Source organism: Cryptomeria japonica, chromosome 1 (assembly GCF_030272615.1).
Source record: "Cryptomeria japonica chromosome 1, Sugi_1.0, whole genome shotgun sequence".
Taxonomy (NCBI): Eukaryota; Viridiplantae; Streptophyta; class Pinopsida; order Cupressales; family Cupressaceae; genus Cryptomeria; species Cryptomeria japonica.
In genome coordinates this window covers 545,833,985-545,860,938 of record NC_081405.1, presented here as the reverse complement: position 1 = coordinate 545,860,938, position 26,954 = coordinate 545,833,985, and positions in this window count along the sequence as shown.

Below are 26,954 nucleotides of genomic sequence, written 5' to 3'. Positions count from 1 at the left end.
AAAAGAAGGATCAAAATAAGCAATATCTTGGGGTGTCAATTGGGGAGTCTACCTACTTCCTATTTGGGGCTCCCCTTATGTCAAGATCCTCCTGATACTTTCTAGGGAGCTTTGGTGGACAAATTCCACAAGAAGTTAGCTAGTTGGAAGGGCTCTCTCCTCAGCCAAGATGGTAAGGTTCAACTGTTGAAATCAACTCTTCAAAGTATTCCTCTTTATGCCATCAGTCTTTTCAGAATTCTTGCCAAGTATGTGAAGGCTATTGAAAAGATCCAAAGAACTTTTTTGTGGACAAGGGTTGAGGAGAAGAAAAGAATGAATCTCATTGCGTGGGACAAGGTGTGTAAGCCAATAAGAAAGGGAGGTCTGGGTCTAAGAAGAATAAGAGACATGAATGAATTCCTTATGGCCAAATAGATTTGGAGAGGGTATAATAACCATGGAGAATGGAAACTAATATGGGACAACAAGTACAAAAGGCAGTATCCTACACTTCTAAGCTTCCTCAATGCGGAAGATATCCCAATTGGATCCAATATCTGGAAAAATGTGTCTAGAACAAGAGATATAATTGCCAAAGGCGTGAAATGGAAGATGGGGAAAGGGAACCTTATCAAATTCTGGGAAGACTCTTGGTTGCTCGAATCCCCTTTGAGTGAAAGTCCTGAGTGGAGCAGATTTCAAAACCAATGCAAGGAAAAATATGGATCTATGGTAGGTGACTACTGGAAAGATGGACAATGGAAGGATTTATCTCAAGTTGATCCTTCCTTGGGAAGTTTGAACAAAATTATGAATTCCATGGTGGTGGTGGAAGATGAAGATCAATTAATTTGAAAACTCACAACAAATGGTAAATTCACTGTGGCCTCTCTTTACTATCAACAATTTTCTAAAATAGAGATTCCTTGTTGGGCTAAGGCTTGGGTGAAAGGCCTAACCCCTAAAATTAATATTTTCTTCTGGACAACCCTTCAAGATAAAATTCTAACTATTGATAACCTTAGAAAAAGAGGTATGTGCATGCCTAGTGTTTGTTTTCTTTGTTTACAGAATGAGGAGACCATTAACCACCTGCTCTTTCATTGTCCCTTCTCTATTGTTGTTTGTGGAAGATGTCTAGATCACTTCAATATCAGTTGGAGTTTTCTGGAATCAGTTCAAGAGGTTTTTAATTCTTGGCAGCACCCATCAAGGAATAAGTCCACTATTTTGTTGTTGAAATTGGCATTACCCCATATGTGCTGGGGTATATGGAAAGAGAGAAACAAAAGAGTTTTCAGAGAGAAGGTGTCTAAGGATCAAATTGTGTTTGAGAAAATAAAAAGAAGTATATTGGAAAATATGAATATCATAGGTGGTATTGCTAAGCCTCGAGACAAGAATGATCAAATAATCTTCAAGAAGTGGAGATTAAAAGGTAGTGATTCCTTTCAGACCAATCTTAGAGAGGGTGTTATATGGGAATGTCCTCCCAATGGTTGGATGAAAATCAAATTTGGTGGTGCCTCAAAGGGTAATCCTGGTATTGCGGGATGTGGTGTGGTCCTAAGGGACAAAAGGGGAAAATGCAAAATTATTAAATGCATACCTATAGGAAATCTGACAAATCATGTTGCTGATGCTATGACAGCTTATCACGGGATGGTCTTAGCAAAGGAAGCTAACTACACCAGAGTTTGGTGTGAAGGAGACTCATTGAATATAATCAACTGTTTGAACAAGAAGTTCCCGCCTTCTTGGTCAATAAACAATGCTATTAAAGCAGATATGAAAATAAGTGAGACTTTTGAAATGTGTGTTTTTACACACGTGTACAGGGAAGAAAATTCGTGTGCAGACTGGGCTGCCAACCTGACCTATCAAATAGAGGAAATCATTACTATTAATGGAGAGAGTGATCTCACATGTGAAGCAAAATCCTTGCTCAATCTGGACCGTATCTAGACGAGGCAACGTGGCACCATCAACCATAATTTCTAAATGACTCTTCCACTTATTTTGAAGAAAGTTTACAATAGAGAGGGGGTTTGAGTGTGTTTATGGAGAGGTTTATTGGGAAAGATCCTATGGGTCTTTTTGCTTTCCTCTCGTTGTCTTTTTCTGGTTCTTCTTGTTAAGTGTGTTGCGATCCCTTATTGTTCGGAAGGGATTGGTTTTTGTTTCTGAAGTGATTAGGCACAGTTTTTTCCAGTTCATTGGCTCTCCTGCTTTGTAAAAGGTTCGGGTTCCTTTCAAAAACCTATTTTCACTTAATCAAAACATAATGCACTAGATAGAATGGTTTTGGGATACCATAGGGATAGGCATAGAAAGCATAACAAATCAATATCAGTTACATGGAGTTGTGGTAGCAATAGGAATCCATATTCCTTAGGTAGTGCATCTTTCTCACCATGGTGAGATAGAACTCAAACCAAGACAGTCGATGGGCCCATGCTTCCTCAGTTCACTCCTAGAGAAGAACCACCATTGGCTGACCCACAAGATGGAATAACATTTCAGGATTCAGTTATGGTTGCCAGTGAGGAATGGGCACATCTTCCAACTCACGTTAGAGATTCTTTTCCACTGCACTAGTACTATATGTAGTGAAGGGATTCCATGAGAGGTCATAATGACAGATGGTTGGGATAATAGTGGAACAATGACTTGAAGAAAGCCTTAGAAAAACTCACCATGTCTTGTTTTGATGGCAGTGGAAAAATTAGTGCACGTGTCTGGGTCCATAAGCTGGACATTTTCCTATCCTTGAAACCTATGCCTAAAGATGAGGCCATCCAGTTCATTGTCCTACACTTAGAGGGTGTTGCATATGATTGGTGACATAGTGGATTAGTCACTCAAAACCATTCTCTTATTCACTCATACATAGAGTTCACAGAGAGATTGATTGCTAGGTTCAACAGGAAGGATGTGGTATTATATTATAGGGACTTATCTCTACTGAAACTGGCAAAGCATGTTGAAACTTACATTAATGAGTTTTGACACATTTCAATCAAGGTACCTGAGATGTCTGACAAGCAAGTAGTGATTCTCTTTGTTGAGGGCCTACATGAGAGACTCAGAGGTTTGGTTAAGGCTCTAAAGCCTAAGACTTTGCAGGAGGCCATATAGATTACATTGGACCTTGACATTTCTCCTTCACCACCTACAAATCAACAAAAAAAAATCCTAAGACATCTAAACCATTCCAAAAGACACATCCACAACAAAAGGGTAACACATCTTCTCCTAAGGTTGATCAAGTGTCCTGAAATGAGTTGAGAAGAAAGAAATTGTGCTTCTATTGCAAGGAGCCAATGGGAACCGGGTCATAGATGCCTCAGTGGGAAAAGAAAGGTACACCTAATAGAGGTCTTGTCGGATGGTTAGGATGAGCACATTGCTGACACAAGTTTAGATGGTGGATATGATGAGTAGAAAACACCACATATAGAGTTGAAGGATAAGGATTCATTATCTTTGGCCAATGTCACTATGGCCACTCTTTCTAGATATCCTAAGTTTGATGCATTCAGATTGAAGGGTACCTTATAGGGACAAAGATTTGTTTGTTTGGTTGGTACTGGGGCCACCTACAACTTCATCAGCGAGCAGTTGGTAGAGAAGTGTGGGTTACCAATTAAGGATTTTTCAAGGTTTGGAGTGAAGGTAGCTGATGGAGCTATCTAGGGATGTACTAGGAGGATATCTCAACTACAAATTCAGATGAAAGATTACACCTTGATAGATGATTTCATGTAATCAAGCTTGAGAACTATGGTGTAGTCCTAGGTATGCAGTGGTTAGAGGGAATTGGTAGATATATCATAGACCACTACAGGATGCAGCTAGAGTTTATGTCTGAGGGTAAGAAGACTATATTGAGGGCTTTATCAAATGGTGGACACAAGGTAGTATCCTCACATAGAATGTAGACTATATTTAGGCACCAAGATATCATTTGGGTGACCCAATATTTCATTTCATCCAAGACCCCATTCTCATAGAATGATATATCTTTCCATATAAACATTCAAATGATTTTGGACAGGCATGGGGTGGTGTTTGGAGATATTCCTCCTGGTGTACCTCCAGATAGATCTTTTGAGCATGTATTTGAGCTTGAGGAGGGTGCAAAACCAGTCATGCCTACACCTTATAGACATCCTAAGGCATAAAGGGATGACATAGAGAAAACCATCAGAGAGTTCTCAGACATGGGATTTATTAAACCTAGCTCCAGTCCATTTGCTTCTTTAGTAGTAATTGTGAAGAATAAAGATGGTACATTATGCATGCGTATAGACTACCGAGCATTGAAAAAAAAGGCAATTAATGAAATGTATCCTATCCCATAGATAGATGAGTTGTTGGATGAGATGCATGGGGCAATATATGTTTTTAAAGATAGATCTCTGTTATGGGTATCATCAGATTAAGGTGCGAGAGTCAGACATCCGCAAAATAGATTTCAAGTGCCATTACAGTCACTATGAGTTCTTAGTGATGCCTTTTGGTCTCACTAATGCCCTAGCTACATTTTAGTTATGCATGAACCACATATTTAATAAGCATATACGTAAATTTATTTTAGTATTCTTTGATGATATCTTGATTTACAACAGATCATGGGAGGAGCATTTGAAGCACTTAGATGAAGTGTTGAGCATTATGGAATCAGAGTCTTTGTATGCTAAGATGTTCAAATGTGAATTGGACTAATAGAGATTCTATACTTGGGTCATGTGATTGGTGCAGGTGGAGTTAAAGTTCATCAAGAGAAGATCCAAGCCATACTTGATTGGCCATCTCCCAAGAATATTTCAGAGTTGCATGATTTTCTTGGGCTTTGTGCTTATTATAGGAGGTTTGTTAGAGGGTATTCACATCTTGCAACATCTTTGATAGATCTCACCAGGAAAGGGGCTTTTAGATGGACTCAGGAGGCATAGGGGGTGTTTGATAAACTTAAGCAGGCGGCAAGTACTTGTCATGTGTTAGCACTTTCAAATTTCACTCAACCTTTTGTACTCGAATGTGATGCATCAGTTGAAGGTGTGGGTGTAGTTCTAATGCAAAATCACCATCCTATTGCATATGAGAGTAGGAAACTTAAGGACAATGAGAGGTTGTACTCTACATATGACAAGGAAATGCTTGCAATCATGCATGCATTAACAAAATTTACACATTACTTAGTTGGAGGAAAATTTATGGTTAGGACTAATCATAACAACCTAAAGTACTTTCTAGAACAAAAGGAACTCAATGAGAGGCAGAAAAAGTGGGTTAGCAAGATTCAAGCATATGATTTTGACATTGAATATGTCAAAGAGAAGAGAAATATTGTTGGTGATGCATTGTCTATAAAACCTTCTAACACTGCCTTATGTTCATTAAGTGAGATTTCAGGTGATTGGAAATCTCAACTCTTGGTTGAATATTCAAAAAATCAGCAAGCATGTGAAATTATGGATGGGATAATTCAGGATGATAAATTTACTATTATAGATGATGTAATATATAAAAAGGGTAGAATTTATTTGGTTCTAGAATCCAAATTGAAAAATTAGATTTTACATGCTTTTAATGACACACCTGTAGCAGAACATCGGGGGTATGGCAAGACCTACAAGAAGATTAGAGAGAGGTTCCCTTGGAAGGGCCTCAAAGATGATGTTTTACAAAATGTATAGTAGTGTATGACTTACCAACAAAATAAAATTGAAAATACATACCCTACTAGTATGCTTCAACCTTTGCCCATTCCGGAGTAGAACTGAACAATTATTTCAATGGGTTTCATCACTGGACTACCCAAGCTGCAAGGGAAATATTGCATATATGTAGTATTGGATAGGTTGACTAAATATGCTCATTTCTTTCCCATAGAAGTGGATTATATAGCTTCATAGGTTGCTGATATATTTTCAGAGAGGTATTTCAGCTTCATGGCCTTTCAAAGACCATTGCCAGTGATCATGATAGCAAGTTCATGAGTTATTTTTGGCAAGAATTGTTTAGACTCACTGGTACAGAGTTGACTCCCAACACTAACTACCACCCCGAAAATGATGGGCGAATTGAGATTGTGAATAAGTACATAGAGGGGTACTTGCGCAACTATGTGTTAGGACAACAATGTGATTGCGTTCATTGGTTGTATTTAGGAGAGTTTTGCTACAATAAGACACATCATATGTCTATCGATATGTCTCCTTTTCATGCTCTATATGGTTGTGATACTATGACATTTATGGATTTTTCACTTGGGGATAGTAGAGCACCATTGGCACAAGATTGGCTTTAGGAGAGCCAAGATATTCTTAAATCACTTAAGGAGCACATTTGACGAGCCCAGAATCAACAAAAGCTATATGTTGATCGCCATAGGATTGAGAGGTCATTTGAGATTGGAGACATGGTATTCTTGACTCTCCAACCTTACCAGCAAAGTACTTTGAAGATGAGTGGGGTAGAGAAGCTCAAACCCCAATTTTATGGTCCATACCGTGTGTTAAGGAGAGTTGGGGAAGTGGCATATGAGATTGACATACCACCAGAGAGCAAAATTCATAATATCTTCCATGTATCTTGCCTCAAGAAGGTAATTGGATAGGGTACAATGACTTCATCAGTGTTATCAACCTTGGATGAGGAGGGAAAGTTGGTTATGGTACTAGTTGAGATACTGGATAAACGTGAGAGGAATTTACATAATAGAGTAATCCAGGAATACTTGGTATATGGAAGGATTTGCCCATAGAGGATGCCACTTGGGAAGGAGAAGCTATTTTGCAACATCCAGCTCTTCAGTTGCTTGAGGACAAGCAATCCTAGGAAGGGAGGACTATAATGTCCCCACTTCTCTAGTTGCTATTCAGATGCATAGTTTTGCTTGTTAGCTATCTCTACAGGCAAATTTACAGTGTAGGGGATGAATGGTTAGCCAAAGGAGACCAATAATTAGTAAATTTTTGCTTTGGTGAGCTTTTATATTGAGAATTTATAATATAATATTCTAAAGTCACTTTTTCTAAAAAGAAAAAAAGTTAGTTTAATAAGAACTTTATGAATATCACCTTGCACACTAGATTTCATTAGAATCTTCAAAAGATACCTAGAAGGGTTTGAATTAGGGACAGAAGCATAAAAGAGCTTTTGGGGATTCATTTTAACATTATGTTATGGCGATTTTTGGAGAATTTTGTATCTTTAGCAAGTCTACAACACTTGGGCAGAATTCTGGAGTAGGTTTGAGGATGAAAACCTCCATTCTAGGGTGTTAGGACAAAATCCCTTGCACCAATCAACAATTTGTTCAACAAAGGAAGCTCTTATTAGGTTATTAGAACCAAATTCAAGAGATAATTGGAGTAATACAACATCATTAGGGTTTTATTTTCAGATCTAAGTAGGAATAAGAGACATTTCATTGAAAATTGTGTCATTTTGAAGCCAGGCATACAGTTCTCAGCTATCCGTACCATTTAAACTTGCTTGGGGTTTCAATAAAAATAAATAGAGGGATTTGTAGTTGGTTTTTTGTTCAAAAATTATTGTTAGTAGTTAATAAGAAGGTATAAAATGTTTGTTTGGTTATATTATATCATTCTGGAGCTATGTCAACAAAACAGTGAGGAAAATTGGTCATTCGTGGAAATCCTGTCTGGCAAGATTCTAGAAATTGCACTGAACCTAAGATTTCTTCATAGATTTGTTTTTGGTAATTATTTTTGAGGTGAATAAATCTCATTGGATTTATTAGTTGTAGTTAAAAGGGCTTCTATCACTCTTTCTACCTATTCAGGCCAATAATTCTCCTTCAATCCCGACACTGGATGCCTAGTAGGCCATTATTGGCTTTGATTTTCAAAAAATAATTATTTATTTCCATTTGTTCATTGCTGTTATATAAAATAAGAAGTTTGCAACTTAAATTCAGTTAATTATTAATTATGAATTGGCACTTGTATTCATTTCTACATTGTTAAAGTTTTAAGCATAAACCTCAAAAAATAAAAAAAACACAAAACTCTGCATTGAAAACCAAACCCTTTTTCATTGGTCAAAGACCTTGATTGAAACAAACAAATCAGATTGTGCCAATATCTCAGTTGGCATCTTTCAACCCAAGGTGCTTGCATTGGAGGAGACATAGGAATAGGTTGGGGTATCCATTAATTTTCTCAAGGGTTCAATCCCAAATTATTCCTAGGTGCATATTGCCCCTGATAAGCATTGAAAACTATATTTTGTTGCCTCCAACTTATAATATTTAACTCCTCAAAAATGGGTGTCTTCTTAAGTGGTTCATAATTTCAGGGAAAAGGTTGCATGCACTAGTATCATGCTTTTTCTCATAGATCTCACACAAATTCACTTGATTCAATGGACATTCACTCAATTAGTGATTCTTCTTGCACTTAGGACAATAGATTGCTAAAGGTTAAATGGTTATCTTATGAGGTTTGGAGTTAAGATGCCAAAGAATATCAATTTTGAGACTATAAGTTTCCTCCATGACCTTAGCAACATTTGAAGAAGTTTTTTCTTTTCTCAAATTCCTATATCTTGGTTTAGTGTGACAATAATTTCTACACACCTCAATGATTTCTTCAAATGTTAGTTTGTTGATATCTCCTCTCCCTAGGAGGTTCAAGGCTTCCCTAACTTCTTCTTCAATTCCCCCAAAATTATTGTCTTACTAATTTATTGATCTATTCCATTCTTCCATCTTTTGTAGATAAATAAATATATGTTCACATTATCTTCCAATGTTTCATGCTCCATCTATTCCATTTTAAACAACTCCTCCTTTCCATCCTTAGCTCTACAGTAGTCTTGATACTTATCCAAAAATAATATTTCCATATCATCCCATGTGGTAATGGATCCCATAGTTAGGCTCATGAACCAACACAAAGTTGATTCTTTAAAAGTGGACATAACCAATTTTACCTTCACATTATCAATGATATAATCATAAGTTTGACATAACACCTTGAACTCAAATAGGAGCTAATATGGACTTATGAAGTTTTTCCTCTAAATATGGGTAGGATAGAGGGAGAAATATTATACATAGGAGGCTCATTCCCTTCTTCATTGAGGGTTGTAGGATAGGAGAAGTTCCTCCCTAGAGGAGGGTTTACTCCTGCACATTGTTCTTGAATACCCATGTCTTTTGATTCCTTAGAAGTTTATCTTGTTGATGATGATACAAAGTTCAATCATAGGAACAACTCAAAGTGTTCTTGAAAGATATCCTCTTCTTGGTTAACTCTAATAAACCTCCCATGACTATCTCTAGCCCATCCCATCAAATCTTCTCATGAATTTATTACCAACACTTAAGGCTTTTGTTGTTCAATTTTGTAGGATGTTTCCTAGCAACAACACCAACAATGATGGACAAGGTCATTGTGTTGGCATTTGATCATTTGGATAACTGGTATATGTCTATTGTGCATAGAGATTAGATTTATGTATGATGACTATTTTGTATGTTGTCATTGATGGCAACTATGTTTCTTTGAGTCATCTAAGTCCTTCAATTCAACCAACTAGAATTAACCGGTAAAGTAGAGACAATTTTATCAGAATCGGTAAAATGAGTGACAGATTCTCACACCGACAACTGGTACATGAAATCCATGAAGGATGAAGGAATGTGGTTTTGCAACAACATTGATGACTATCAGATGAAGGTAAATTCATGACAACATGAGCATGTTTGGTCAGATGAAGGAGATTTGATCAACAAGGTAGAGATCAAGAAACACAATCAACCAGTAGTGATGAAAATCACTCAGATCGGTAAAATGACACAAAATTGGATTTGTTATGTTGATGACTGACATAACTAAAGTGTACAATGCAAGATTGTCTAGATGAATTGAACCTAGGGAATTGTAATAAGGTTCTAGTTGACCTTATGATAATTTTTATTGTGTGATGAGGTATGAAAGGATATATACATGAGCTTGTTAGTGTGATAGATGATGAGTGAATTTTGTATTTCTGATAGTGTGAAGATCAGAGGAGTTGAGAGATGAAGTCTCTGTGATGTTGTAATATTCTGAAGCAAATCTTATCAGACATAGAAGGTGTTATATCGAGATCATTTGTACTTTTTGTCTTTGTAACAGTTGCATCAAGAAAATCCTCTTACAAGGTTACTCCTAACAGGGTGCAGTCAGATCCTAACAGTTCTGATCATTAAATCCTCTAACCAAGTGACACATTAGCTTGTGTTTGCAAATCCCAGTTACTTAAGTAGCTCCTAATAGGGTTGGTCCTCACAGACCTTTTTGCAATTCTCTTAACTAGGCTTAGACACTTCTAACAGGGTGTGCCCCTAAGCCGGTCTTGTATACCTTAATCAGTCAAATCTCTATAATAAAGTTAGTGGATCTTGTGGGTACTAGCTCCCACCGTGGTTTTCCCATTTGGTTTTTCCACATATAAACTCTTGTATCATGTGGTTTATTCTTTATGTGGTGATTTCATACTTGGTGTTATTTCTTACATGTCTATTGAGTTTTAAGTTGCTGAAATTGATATTTAGATTTGTATTGTTTTTACTATCATTGATTCACCTCCCCCTCTCAGTGCCTTATAAGTTCATTAATTGGTATATGATCCTAACTTCCTTAAGGCTTAACCTCTTGGAAGGGATCTCTAATCCTAAGGAAAATATGGGTGAAGGAATGATCTATAGAGAGATGGATAGAGAACTTGCTGAAACTAAGGATGAGCTAGAAACCCTAAGAGGAAAATACAAGGCTTCACAAGCAAAAAGGAAAGAACTGATCGAGAAATTATTGGAGATCTTTGACAACAACTCTTCAGATGAGGAAAAAATTGATGCAGGGGTTGAGGAAGTGGAGAAACTAAATGTAAGGAGAGAACTTGAAGCTCTTACAATCCGTATGAGTCAAGAACTTGAAGCTAGGAGAGCAGCTGAAGACCAGATCAAAGAGAAAGACCATGAGATCTTTAATATCAAGTAGGACAATGCAACTTTGTATGAACAATGGCATGAGGATAAATAAGAGATAGAAGAAATCAAAGCATACCTTGATATAACAATGTCTCTTAGAGAGACTCTTATGAAGCAAAATGAAGATCTTACTGAAGAGCTTACACAATCTAATGAGAAACTTGCAAAATTCAATAAGAGTTCTACTTTGCTGGAGGAACAAATCCAATCTCAGAGGATGAAAGGTGATACATCTGGGTTAGGATATAATACATCTGAGAAGGGAGTGATGGCATATGTGCAGAGTTTGATGATATGATAGGATTGTATGTTATCATTGATGTCAATATGTTGAAGTATGAACCAGTATATTGAAGAAAGCAAACTGGCAAGAGAACTAGTATGATGGTATGAGGTGAACCGATGTGTTGGAATATGAATCGGTATATGCAAAGTTTGTATTGGGGTTTCATTTGATATGACTACTGGTTGGTAGTCTCAGCTTCAGGGTTTCTGGTTGATGTATTCCAAGTCTGTGAGATTTGACCGACAACATCCTGTGATGAGTTAGCATTGAAATGAAGATCAAATCATGTTGCCACATCAGCCTTGTGTGTGTGAAGGATTTCCTTGAGTATCTTGCATAAAGAAGATTGATTCTATCTACCTTAGGAATGTGCAAAATCTGAGTAAACGGTGAAAAGCGCATGATGGGTTATCAACTTCTAGAAGTGACAAAGAACAAATGATGCAGAATGTCTTGAGATTTGTTCAAGATTGTTTTACCCTATGTAATGTGTTTAAATGGTCAGGATTGGACCGACTGTATTGTTAACCTAGATGCTTAGGGTTTTAGGTTTCTGCCACCGACCTAATTGTTGTCTTTTGATAACTCAATGATGAAAGGATAGTACCAAATCGGTACTGAGAGGGGGGGTGAATTAGTACAGACAAAAACACACTCTTAAATTGGTTTGTCAGCAGACACTATGCATTGATAGACAAATAGTAACACCAGTCTTTAAATAGAGTACAACTGATAAAACCCATAATAACTGAAACAAGCATAAACCAGTTGACACTTATCTTCTCAAACAATCTAACACTTCATTTACATTTCACCCTAGTACATGAATAGGTAATCTACCGTCACAGATATACATATAACAGCTAGATCAACAAGAATCACCGCTTAAAAGAAAACAATCATGGCATCACATGAAGAAGACATCACACATGACACACATATTTTTCACGTGGAAACCCAACTGGGAAAAACCACAATGGGGATGAATACCCACAAGCTTGTTTTTGAACTCTTTAGAAGTCTGCTCTGTTAGGAGCCTTGTCCGGTTAAAGACTGTTAGGGATCACCCGGTTAAGGGATGGCTAGAATACCTGGTTAAGGGTTAAACCCTGTTAAAGGTTACCTTGTTAGAGGATTTCAATAACTCAATGGTTTTGAGTCACCCTATTAAAGGATTTACAGCAAGCCAGTTAAGGCTACCCTATTAAGGGATTTTCCAACTGTTGAGGTGGTTAAAGATCAATAGGTATTACAATGATCTGGTAACAACACTCAATGCCAATGTAGATCCACTTAAGCTCCTCTTCACCTTCTGCACTTGCACTTACACTCTGTAGGTATCACTTCTCTCCTCTGGTCTGGCAAGAATCACATATCTCTTCTCTTGGATACACACACACAACTTTTGCCAACAACCTCAGAAAGAATCACAACATTGAACTTATAGGAAACAGATAGGTCGGTAGCATAAACCCTAAACCTGTTAGGTTAAGGAATTCAAATGGTTCAATCCTGACCATTGAGCACACTGCATTAAATGTAACAATTTTGATCCAATCTCAAGACATTCTCCATCATTTGTTTTCCACTGATTTCATGGCAGCTGATAACCCATCATACGTTATCACTGTTTACAGACTTCGCACATTCACAAGGTAGATAGGAACAATCTGCTTCATGCAAGATCCTTCACGCACACAAGGCTTACATGGCAACACGATCTGTTCTTTGTTATCAAGCTAACTCATCACACAAAGTCACTAGTTGAGCCACACAGGCTTGAAGCACTTCAATCAGAAACCCTGAAGTTGAGACTACCAACCGATAGTCATACAACGCTTCCATGTGCCAGTTCCCATAACCATATGTCAGTTCACCTTGAACAAACACACCGCTTCACTTTGGCACAAATGTCGGTTCACAATATTATACTGGTTCTCTTCTCTTCATCATATTGACATCAATGACAACATACAATGTCATCATGTGCACATGTCGGTTCACCTAATGCCAACAATCTCCCCCTTTGGCATTGATGGAAATATACAAAGATATCTCTCCACTTCACATCTTCTCCCCCAATTTCTACAGATATCTTCTCCACTTCACATCTTCTCCCCCTTTGACAACAATGCCAAACTGGAGGCACAAGATTCCCTGTTCCATTATGTTGCTCTCCCTGAGGAGTAGCATCCTTCAACACATCAATCCTGAAGAAAAATTTGACTATGCAATACCTGACTGATGTGGAGCATATACCTTTAGTTTACTTCTTGAAGGGGCAACACCCCTAATTCACCTCTTAAGTACATAAATGTAGCCTTTGGGAGAGGCTTGGTGAATATGTCTGCTAACTGCTCCTTACTAGAAACATGTTCCAGTGCAATCTCTTTGTTCTGAACCTTTTCCCTCAAGAAATGATACTTAAGCTCAAAGTGCTTGGTTCTAGAATGTAAAACTGGATTCTTGGAGATGTTAATTGCACTAGTATTGTCACAAAATATACTTACCGGTTTAGATACAAGAAATTTGAAGCCATTTAATACATGCTTCATCCAAATTGTCTTAGTGCAGTTCATGAAAGCTACAACATACTCTACTTCCGCTGTAGACTGAGAGATACAAGTCTACTTTTTACTCATCCATGAGACCAGTCTACCATTAAGAAAAAATGCACCACCGGATGTGCTCTTCCGATCATCTACATTACTAGCCCAATCAGCATCTGTGAACACTTTTAGGTTAAAGTCATTATTGTATGGATACCATAACCCATAGTCAATAGTTCCTTTCAGATACCTAAGAATCCGCTTGACTACAACCAAGTGGGATTCCCTTGGACTTTTCTGGAACCTTGCAGTAATGCCAACTGCATGTGCAATATCCGGTCTGCTATGCACTACATAATGCAACTTACCACTCATGGATTGGTATTCCTTCTCATCAACCAATGTTGAGTCATCCTCTTTGGATAGTTTACAATCAGTCACCATTGGAGTACCAACCGGTTTGCTATCTTCCATGCCGAAGGTCTTCAACACCTCTTTGACATACTTGGACTGAGTGATAAAGATTCCATCTTTCATCTACTAGATCTACAGTCCAATGAAGAACTTAATCTCCCCTATGAGTGACATCTCAAACTCTTTCTTCATCTCATCTGCAAACTCATCACTCATCTTGTCATCTCCACCAAAGATAATGTCATCAACAAATACCTCATAGATCAGGATCTGATCTCCTTCAGACTTCAAGTAGATATTGCTATCTTGAATTGCTCTCTCAAATCCAATCTTTACAAGATGGGAATGTAGGCGTTCATACCATGCTCTAGGTGCCTGGTTTAGACCATATAAGGCTTTATGTAGCCTACATACCATGTCACTATCTTCAGATAGGGCAAACCCATTTGGTTTCTCTATATACACCTCCTCTTCAAGTACACCATTTAGGAATGTAGATTTTACATCCATTTGATATACTTTGAAACCTTTAAAAGCTGCATATGCAAGAAGAATACAAACTCCTTCCAATCTAGCTACAGGAGCAAAGGTTTCTCCATAGTCTTCTCCTTCTTCTTGGGCATATCCTTTGCACACCAATCTAGCTTTGTTCCTAATCACTGTGCCATCCTCATTCAGCTTATTTTTGAAGAACCATTTGGTACCAATGACATTTTTATGCTCCGGTCTGGGTACCAAAGACCATGTACCATTTTTCTCTATCTGGTCAAGTTCCTCTTCCATTTCCTTGATCCAATCTTCATCTTTATGTGCCTCTTTGAATGATTTGGGCTCAAATTCAGAGATCATACATGAGTTTTCTCTGACCTTTCTTCTTGTAAGGATTCCTGCATCCTTATCTCCTATGATCTGCTTAGGATCATGATTCGGCTTGACATACCAAGGAATGGTCTTGATAGATTCCTCTTCCTTTTCTTCTTCATCCTCATCTCCATCAGTATCAACATCTACATCTATCGGTGTAGGAACACTATTACTGGTACTTGGTTGACTCACAACCGCTTCCTAGAAGGTTACAACTGGTTCATTTACCACTTTCTCACTGTCGGTTTCCTCAGTTTTCTCAGAGGTTTCATCAAATCTTACATTGATGCTTTCCATGATTCTCTGAGTCCTATTATTGAAACACTTAAGAGCTTTTCTCTTGGTGGAATACCCTAGGAATATTCCCTCATCACATTTCGCATCAAATTTGCTCTGGTGTTCACTCCTCTTGATGTAACATTTGCTACCAAACACTCTAAAGTAGCTAACCACAGGTGTCTTACCGGTCCAATACTCATAAGGAGTTTTATCCTTACCTTTCTTGATGAGTACCCGGTTCATTGTGTAGATTGCAGTGCTCATCGCTTCTCTCCAAAAGGTGTGGGCTACGTTTCCTTGAATCAACATTGTTCTGGCTACTTCAACTATAGTCTGGTTGTTCCTTTCTGCTAGGTCATCCTACTATGGAGTCCGGGAGGCAGACAGTTGCCTCTTGATGCCATGTTCTTCATAGTACTTGTTGAATTCACCAGAAGTGAATTCCCCTCCTTGATCAGTTCTCGGGCACTTGATTCTTTTACCGCTTTCCTTCTCCACTAATGCTCTGAAAGCTTTGAACTTCACAAAAGCTTCAGACTTATCTTTCAATAATATGACCCACATCATTCTTGAGTAGTCATCAGTGAGAATCATGAAGTACCTATCACCCTGCACACTCCTAGTTTTCATAGGACCACACAAATCAGTCTGCACAAGATCAAGCAAATTGTCAGCAGTCAAAAATTTTCCTTTAAAGGTTGAGGAAGACATTTTCCCCAATTGACACTCTCTGCACAAGGTATTATCCAGTTTGCTTAGCATCGACAACCCTCTAACTACCTTGATCTTACTGGCCTTCACAATGTTGTCAAAGTTTACATGGCAGAGTCTCCTATGCCATATCCAGCTATCATCAAATTTAGCCATAAGACATGCACTTACATTTGCATTCAACTGAAATAGGTTACCTTTGGTCTGCATGTTGGTGGCCACCAGTTCACCATTCTTTCCTTTGATTCTGCACACTCCATTCTTGAATTCCAGAGTGAGACCACTGTCATTCAGCTGGGAAACACTTAGAAGGTTGTGTCTAAGACCATCAACCCAATACACATTGTCAGCACTACTCTTTCCATTCAGAGAGATGGACCCTCTACATTTGACCATACATGGTGCATCATTACGAAATCAACCACACCACCATCATACTCTTCCAAGGATAGAAACTTGCTCCGGTCACCAGTCATATGGTGAGAACAACCACTGTCAACAATCCACTCATTGGAATTATCAAACCAAGAGACAAGAGCCTTCTTGTCTAACACATCTTCCTTGACAACAATGAACACAATATCTTCGTTTTCTTCATCTTCTAATTCCTCATCTGTGACACCTTCATCAATTGCCACAAAATAGTTTCTCCGGTTTCCTCCTTTGAATTTCTTGAACCTTTCTGGTTTGTCCTTGTTGTCGCCATTAGGATAGTTTACAGCAATATGTCCTATCTAGTTACAAGAAAATTATTTTAAAGGGAGCTTACCTCTATATTTTTCGGTTCCTTTAGGAAGTTTCCTGACAAGGAGAGCTTCAAATGCCATCAGAATTTCCTCATCATCCATTTATCTACTCTGTCTTGGTTCACCACTGGTGCTAGCTTCTTTTCCTTTTCTAGATGGTACAGCAGGAGCTTTAAAAGCTAATTTTGTCTTTTGAACACTGCCATCAAAACTATTTAGCTCTGTCAACTTTTCAATGATGGAGTCTAGGGATACCTTAGTCTTGTCTATTGATCTCAGCTTTTGAATAGAAGCAACCCTTATTTCATAGACCAGTAATAAGGATCTCATGACTTTGCTTACCATAGTGGAATCTTCCATTTTACCACCTGCACTCTTGATATCTCCAACAACGGTTTTGATTCCTATTCCATACTATTGAATGGTCTCACCTTCAATCATCTGCATGTCTTCAAACTTCCCTCTAAGGCTTTCTTCCTTAGCTTGTTTTATATGCTCATCACTGCCATAGATATTTTCAAGAGTATCCCATACCTCTTTGGGATTTACCTCATCTTAGACATCAATAAACTCAATGTCAGATAAACTACTAATTAGGGCTTCCATGACTTGCCCATTCTCCTGCATCTCTCTCTTTTGGTCATTGGTGAGAGTACCGGTAGGAGCAACATAGGCATTCTCAACATAGCTCCAGTGTTGAGCACCCATGCTTCTGATGTATATCTTCATTTTGACTTTCCATAAACTGAAATTTTCTCTGTTAAACTTTGGACCTTCCCTCTTCATCATTAGACTGGGATCTTTACCTCAAGCGGTTAAGCTTATAACACAGAGGACCTAGAGGATGCTCTGATACCAATTGATAACTCAATGATGAAAGGATAGTACCAAACTGGTACTAAGAGGGGGGTGAATCAATACAGACAAAAACACACTCTTAAACCAGTTTGTCAGTAGACACTGTGCATTGACAGACAAACAGTAACATCGGTCTTTAAACAGAGTACAACCGGCAAAACCCATAATAACTGAAACAAGCATAAACCGGTTGAAACTTATCTTCTCAAACAATCTAACACTTCATTTCCATTTCACCCTAGTACATGAACAGGTAATCTACCATCATAGATATACATATAACATCTAGATCAACATGAATCACTGCTTAACAGAAAACAATCATGGAATCACATGAAGAAGACATCACACATGACACATAGATTTTTCACGTGGAAACCCAACTGGGAAAAACTATGGTGGGGATGAATACCCACAAGCTTGTTTTTGTACTCTTTAGAAGTCCGCTTTGTTAGGAGCCTTGTCTGGTTAAAGAATGATACAATAGGTTCTCTTAGGAACCAATCCTGTTAGGGTTCACCCGGTTAAGGGATGGCTAGAATACCCGATTAGGGGTTAAACCCTATTAAAGGTTACCTTGTTAGAGGATTTCAAAAACTCAATGGTCTTGAGTCACCCTGTTAAAGGATTTAAAGCAAGCTGGTTAAGTCTGCCCTATTAAGGGATTTTCCAACTGTTGAGGTGGTTAGAGATCAACAGGTATTACAATGATCTAGTAACAACACTCAATGCCAATGCAGATCCACCTAAGCTCCTCTTCACCTTCTGCACTTACACTCTGTAGGTATCACTTCTCTCCTCTGGTCTGGCAAGAATCACGTATCTCTTCTCTTGGATACACACACACAACTTTTGCCAACAACCTCAGAAAGAATCACAACATCGACCTTATAGAAAACAGATAGGTCAGTAGCATAAACCCTAAACCCTAAACCTGTTAGGTTAAGGAATTCAAATGGTTCAATCCTGACCATTGAGCACATTGCATTAAATGTAACAGTCTTGATCCAATATCAAGACATTCTCCATCGTTTGTTTTCCACTGATTTCATAGCAGATGATAACCCATCATACATTATCACCATTTACAAACTTTGCACATTCCCGAGGTAGATAGGAACAATCTCCTTCATGCAAGATCCTTCATGCACACAAGGCTTACATGGCAACACAATCTGTTCTTCGTTATCATGCTAACTCATCACAAAAAGTCACCAGTTGAGCCACATAGTCTTGAAGCACTTCAATTGGAAACCCTGAAGTTGAGACTACCAACTGGTAGTCATACAACGCTTCCATGTGCCGGTTCCCATAGCCATATTCCGGTTCACCTTGAACAAACACACCGCTTCACTTTGGCACAAATGTCGGTTCATAGTGTTATACCCATTCTCTTCTCTTCATCATATTGACATCAATGAAAACATACAATGTCATCATGTCCACATACTAGTTCACCTAATTCCAACAGTCTATAAGGTCGACGATGATTCTCATTTGAGATTGTTGGCAAATGAATGTGTGTGAATTGATTCTTGCCAGACCAGAGTAGTGAGTAGAGATCTGCAGAGTGTGATTGCATATGTAAAGGAATTGAAGTTGATTTGCCTTGGCATTAAGTGATGTTATCAGATCACTGTATTACCTGTTGACATCTAACCATTTTAGTAGATGGAAAATCCGTTTACTGGGTAGCTTTAACACGCTTTTTGTAAATCCTTTAACAGGGTGACTCAAAATCATTGAGTTCTTTAAATCCTCTGACAAGATAACCTTTAACAGGGTTTTAACCTCTAACTGGGTATTTAGCCATCCCTTAACTGAGTGATCCCTAGCAGGATCGGTTCCTAGCAGAACCTGTTGTAAAGTCCTTAACTGGACTAGGCTCCTAATAGAGTGGACTTCAAAAGAGTTCGATAACAACTTGTGGGTGTTCATCCCCATCATGTTTTTCCTAGTTGGGTTTCAACGTGAAAAATAAGTGTGTCATGTGTGATTCTTTTTCATGTGATGTTTTAGTGTTTTTTGTTAAGCGGTAATGCAAGCTGATCTAATGGTCATTATATTTCTGATGTATTTACTTGTTTAAGAATATGGGTGAAGTCGAAATGAGATATTAGGTTTTGTGAAGATCTAAGTGTTACTGGTTTATGACTTTTACAGTCACTGTGTGTAATGCCCCGCCAAGAACCCTAAAGGAAACAACACAACTAGGCAACTAAAGGGTGAAATAATGTATTTATTTTTGTTAAAGACTAAGTGCACTAACTAAAACCATTGCATGTTTAATAACACAACGGAAGTCTAACATATGATTTCCTAAGGGTTACCAATGAAGATTAATTTGTAGATTACATTAACACCACAGTTAATCCAATTGTCCATTTAATTAGATAAATTAAATGCTTAAGTTTAAAACTACACATACATATAAATTCCATAATGAAGAACTAAAAGTACTCCAATGTATCCAATTTCCATAAAACAATTTAACATAAGATCAAAGCAACTGAAATAACATACATTCCACTGACATACTATTACAATATCCATAAATACAATATAGAAAACACGACATACAGACCGATGAAGGAGAATTGCGACGTTTCCTGTCTCACCGAAATGAGTGAAGAAAAATCATCCCCTTGCATCCAATACACTCACAAACACACAACATATAATTACACATTGCATAGATAAAGTAAAATTTCAGTACATAGCAATAATCCATAAAATGCCATAAATCACAAATACTGAAATACTGCAAATAAATTATACATCTCATCTCTAGATAAAGCATAATGTCATAAAAATCTGAATAATATATCATGGTAATGTATCCACTAAAAATAACTAATAATAAAATGTGAGTCTAATGAGTTCAAACAAGTAGGGGTACTACACTGTGTTTTACAAGTATTGCCTTGATTTAGATCAGTGATACAGTTTGCCAGTTAGTGTAGTCTTTGCAGTTTAAGTTGTTTAAGAAGTTTTCATGTGTACTGATTCACCCCCCCCTCTTAGTACCTGTTGGGTATTTATTGTTCATCATTATTCATCAATTGGTATCAAAGCATCCTCCAGGTCATCTGTGTTGTAAGCTTAACCGCTTGAGGAAAAGGTCCTAATCTAATGATGAAGAGGGAAGGTCCTAAGTTCAACAGAGATAACTTTAAGATATGGAAGGACAGAATGAAGATATACATTAAAAGCATGGGTTCTCAACACTGGAACTATGTTGAGAATACTTATGTTGTCCCTACTGGTACTCTCACTGATGATGAAAGAAGAGAAATTCAAGAGAATGGGCAAGTCATGGAAGCTCTTATCAGCAGTCTATCTGATATTGAGTTTATAGATGTTCAGGATAAAGACAATCCTAAAGATGTATGGGATACTCTGGAGTCTATCTATGGTAGTGATAAACATGTGAAGCAAGCTAAGGAAGAAAGCCTTAGAGGAAAATTTAAAGACATGCGGATGGTTGAAGGAGAGACCATTCAACAATATGGGATAAGGATTAAAACTATTTTTGGAGACATCAAGAGTACAGGAGGTACAATGGATGATTCCACCATTGTTAGCAAAGTTTTAAGACCCTTATTACCGGTCTATGCAATAAGGGTTGCCGCTATTCAACAGTTGTGATCTATTGACAAGACAAAGGTATCCCTTGATTCTATCATTGCTAAGTTGACCATATATGAGCTAAATAGTTATGATGGCAGTGTTCAGAAGACTAATTCAGCCTTTAGAGCATCTGCTGCACTATCTAGAAAGGGTAAAGAAGCTAGTACCAGCTATGAACCTAGACAAAGAAGGGATATGGATGATGAGGAGATCCTAATGGAATTTGAAGCTCTTCTTGCTAAGAGACTTCCTAAGGGAACCAGAAAATACAGAGGTAAGCTCCCTTTGAAATGATTTTCTTGCAATAGGATAGGACACATTGCTATCAACTGTCTTAATAGTGATAATAAGGACAAACCGGAGAACTTTAAAAAGTTCAAAGGAAGAAATAGGAGAAATAGTCTTGTTGCAGTTGATGAAGGTGTCACTGATGATGAATCAGAAGATGAAGAAAGCAAAGACATAGTAGTTGTAGATGTTAAGGAAGATGTGTCAGGCAAGAAGGCTCTTGTCTCCCGTTTTGATAATTCTAATGAGTGGATTATTGATAGTGGATGCTCTAACCACATGACTAGTGACTGGAAAAAGTTTCTATCTCTAGAAGAGTATGATGGAGGTGTAGTCCGATTTGGTAATGATGCACCATGTATGGTAAAAGGTAAAGGGTCCATCTGTCTAAATGGAAAAAGCAGTGTTGATAATGTGTATTGGGTAGAAGGTCTCAGGCATAACCTTTTGAGTGTTGCCTAGCTGGATGATAAAGGACTCACTCTAGAATTCAAAGATAGAGTGTGAAAAATAAAAGGAAAGAGTGGTGAACTGATGGCCACCGGTATCTAGACCAAAGGTAACTTATTTTAGTTAAATACAAATATCAGTCAATGTCTAATGGCTAAGTTTGATGACAGTTGGATAGGGCATAGGAGACTCTGCCATGTAAATTTTGATAATATTGTGAAGGCTAGTAAGATCAAGTAAGTTAGAGGATTGCCTGTGCTAAACAAACCAGAGAATCCTTTGTGTAGAGAATGTCAACTAGGGAAAATGTCTTCATCAACCTTCAAAGGTGAATATTTCATAGCAGATAATTTACTTGATCTTGTGCATACTGATTTGTGTGGTCCTATGAAAACTAGGAGTATTCAGGGTGATAGGTACTTTATGATTCTTACTGATGATTGCTCAAGAATTATGTGGGTCACATTCTTGAAAGACAAGTCTAAAGCTTTTGGAAAGTTTAAAGCCTTCAGAGCACTAGTTAAAAAGGAAAGCGGTAAGAGAATCAAATGCCTTAGAACCAACCAAGGAGGTGAGTACACATTTGGAGAATTCAATAAGTAATATGAAGAGAATGGCATCAAGAGGCAACTGTCTGCCCCCTAGACTCTACAATAGAATGGCCTAGCAAAAAAGAGCAACCGGACTATATTTGAAGCAGCCAGAACGATGTTGATTCAAGGGAAGGTTGCTCACACTTTTTGGAGAGAAGCGGTGAGCACTTTAGTCTACACTATGAACCGGGTACTCATCAAGATAGGTAAGGATAAAACTCCTTATGAGTATTGGACTGATAAGACTCCAGTAATAAGCTACTTTAGAGTGTTTGGTAGCAAGTGTTATATCAAGAGAAGTGAATACCAGAGCAAGTTTGATGCAAAATGTGATGAGGGAATATTCCTAGGGCATTCCACCAAGAGAAAATCTCTCAAGTGTTTTAACAATAGAACTCAAAGAATTGTTTTAAGTATCAATGTTAGAGTTGATGAAACCTCTGAGAAACCTAAGGAAACTAGAAGCGAGAAAGCAGTAGATGAACTGGATGTAACCTTCTGGGAACCAGTTGAAAAACAACCAAGTACAAGTAACAGTGCTCCTACACTAGTAGATGTTGATGAAGATGAGGATGAAGAATAAAAGCAAGAGGAATTAGCTAAGATCATTCCTAGGTATGTAAAGCTGCATCATGATCCAAACCAGATCATAGGAGATAAGGATGCAGAAATACTTACAAGAAGAAAGGTTAGAGAGAATTCTTGCATGATTTCTAAATTTGAGCCCAAAACATTTAAAGAGGCACACAAAGATGAAGACTAGATTAAGGCTATGGAAGAGGAACTTGGCCAAATAGAAAATAATGGCACATGGTCTTTGGTACCTGGACCTGAGCACAAAAATGTTATTGGCACCAAATGGGTTTTTAGAAACAAGCTGAATGAATATGACACAGTGGTAAGAAACAAAGCAAGACTGGTATGCAAGGGATATGCTCAAGAAGAAGGAGAAGACTATGGAGAAACCGTTACTCCAGTAGCTAGATTCGAAAGAGTTTGAATGCTACTTGCATATGCAACCTTCAAGGGATTCAAAGTGTATTAGATGGATGTGAAATCTACATTCCTAAATGGAATACTTGAAGAGGAAGTGTATATAGGGCAACCAGATGGGTTTGCCCTATGAAAAGACAGTGATATGGTATGTAGCCTACATAAAGCCTTGTATGGATTGAAGCAAGAACCTAGAGCATGGTATGAACGTTTGCACTCCCATATTGTGAAGATTGGATTTGAAAGAACAAGTGAAGATAGAAATATCTATCTGAAGTTAGAAGGAGAATAGATTCTGATCTGTGAAGTGTTTGTTGATGACATAATTTTTGGTGGAGATGACAAGATGAACCATGCATTTGCAGATGAAATGAAGAAGAAATTTGAGATGTCACTAATCAGAGAGATTAAGATGTTCATTGGACTACAGATTCAACAAATGAAAGATGGTATCTTTATCACTTAGTCCAAGTATGTCAAAGAGGTGTTGAAGACCTTTGGCATGGAAGACAGCAAACGGGTTGGTACACCGATGATGACTGGTTGTAAATTATCAAAAGAAGATGACTCAACATTGGTGAATGAGAAGGAATACCAGTCAATGATTGGTAAGTTGCACTATGTAGTACATAGCAGACCGGAAATTGCACATGCAGTGGGCATTGCTGCACATTTTTAGAAAAGTCCAAGAGAATCCCACTTGGTAGTTGTCAAGCGGATTCTTAGATATCTAAAGGGAACTATAGATTATGGATTGTGGTATCCATACAGCAATGATTTCAATCAAAAAGTATTTACAGATGCCGATTGGGTTGGTAATGTGGACGACCGAAAGAGCACAACCAGTGGTGCATTCATTCTCGGTGGTAGACTAGTCTCATGGATGAGTAAGAAGCAGAGTTGTATCTCTAAGTCTACAATAGAAGCAGAATATGTTGAAACATTTATGAACTACACTTAGACAACTTAGATGAAGCATGTATTAAGTGGTTTCAAAGTCCCTGTATCTGAACTGGTGAGCATATTTTGTGATAACACAAGTGCAATTAATATTTCCAAGAATCCTGTATTGCATGCTAGAACCAAACACTTTTAGCTCAAGTATCATTTCTTGAGGGAAAAAGTTTAGAACAAAGAGGTTGTATTGGAACATGTTTCCAGTAAGGAGCAGTTAGCAGATATATTCACCAAGAATCTGCCGAAGGCTACATTTACCTATTTAAGAGGTGAATTAGGGGTGTTGCCCCTTCAAGAGGTGAACTAAAGGTATGTGCTCCACATCAGTTAGGTATTGCATTGTTAAATATTTTTAGGATTGGTGTGTTGAAGGATGCTACTCCTCAAGGGGAGCAACATTATGGAACATGGATGTTTGTGCGTCCACTTTGGCATTGTTGTCAAAGGGGGAGAAGATGTGAAGTAGAGAAGATATCTGCAATTTTGAAGACATATTTTATGGAAGAAGATGTAGAGATATCTTTGTGTATTGCCATCAATGCCAAAGGGGGAGATTGTTGGCATATGTGCAGAGTTTGATGACATAATAGGATTTTATGTTGTCATTGATGTCAATATGCTGAAGTATGAACCGGTATATTGAAGAAAGAAAACTGGCAAGAGAACCGGTATGATGGTGTGAGGTGAACCGATATGTTGGAACATGAACCGGTATATGCAAATTTTGTATCAGTGTTTCATTTGATATGACTGTCAGTTGGTAGTCTCGGCTTTAAGGTTTTCGGTTGATGCACTCCAAGTCAGTGAGATTTGACCGACGACATCCTGTGATGAGATAGCATTGAAATGAAGATCAGATCATGTTGCCACATCAACCTTGTGCACATGAAGGATTTCCTTGAGGATCTTGCATAAAGAAAATTGACTCTGTCTACCTAGGGAATGTGCAAAATCTAAGTAAACAGTGAAGAGCGCATGATGGGTTATCAGCTTCTAGAAGCGGCAAAGAACGAATGATGCAGAATGTCTTGAGATTTGTTCAAGATTGTTTTTCCCTATGTAATGTGTTTAAACGATCAGGATTGGACCGACTGTATTGTTAACCTAGATGCTTAGGGTTTTAGGTTTTGCCACGGACCTAATTATTGTCTATAAGGTCGATGATGATTCTCATTTGAGATTGTTGGCAAATGAATGTGTGTGAAGTGATTCTTTCCAGACCAAAGCAGTGAGTAGAGATTTATAGAGTGTGATTACATATGTAAAGGAATTGAAGGGGATCTGCCTTGGCATTAAGTGTTGTTATCAGATCAGTGTATTACCTGTTGACTTCTAACCATTTCAATAGATGGAAAATCCCTTTACCGCGTAGCTTTAACAAGCTTTTTGTAAATCCTTTAACAGGGTGACTCAAAATCATTGAGTTCTTTAAATCCTCTGACAAGTTAACCTTTAACAGGGTTTTAACCTCTAACTAGGTATTTAGCCATCCCTTAACCGGGTGATCCCTAGTAGGATCAGTTCCTAGTAGAACCTGTTGTAAAGTCCTTTACTGGACTAGGCTCCTAACACATCAGACTTCAGAAGAGTTCAAGAACAACTTGTGGGTATTCATCCCCGCCATGGTTTTTCCCAGTTGGGTTTCCACGTGAAAAATAAGTTTGTCATGTGTGATGCTTTTTAATGTGATGTTTTAGTGTTTTACGTTAAGCAATAATGCAAGCTGAACTAGTGGTCATTATATTTCTGATGTATTTACTTGTTTAAGTATATGGGTAAAGTGGAAATGAGATATTAGGTTTTGTGAAGATCTAAGTGTTACTGGTTTATTACTTTTACAGTCATTGTGTTTTATTGGTATTGCCTTGATTTATATCGGTGATACTGTTTGCCAGTTAGTGTAGTCTTTGCAATTTAAGTTGTTTAAGAAGTTTTTGTGTGTACTGATTCACCCCCCCCTCTCAATACCTGTTGGGTATTTTTTGTTCTTCATTATTCATCAATTGGTATCAGAGCATCCTCCAGGTCCTCTATGTTGTAAGCTTAACCGCTTGAGGAAAAGGTCCTATTCTAATGATGAAGAGGGAAGGTCCTAAGTTCAATAGAGATAACTTTAATATATGGAAGGAAAAAATGAAGATATACATTAAAAGCATGGGTGCTCAACACTGGAACTATGTTGAGAATACTTATGTTGTCCCTACCGGTACTCTCACCGATGATCAAAGAAGAGAAATTCAAGAGAATGGGCAACTCATCAAAGCTCTTATCAGTAGTCTATCTGATATTGAGTTTATAGATGTTCAGGATAAAGACAATCCTAAAGATGCATGGGATACTCTA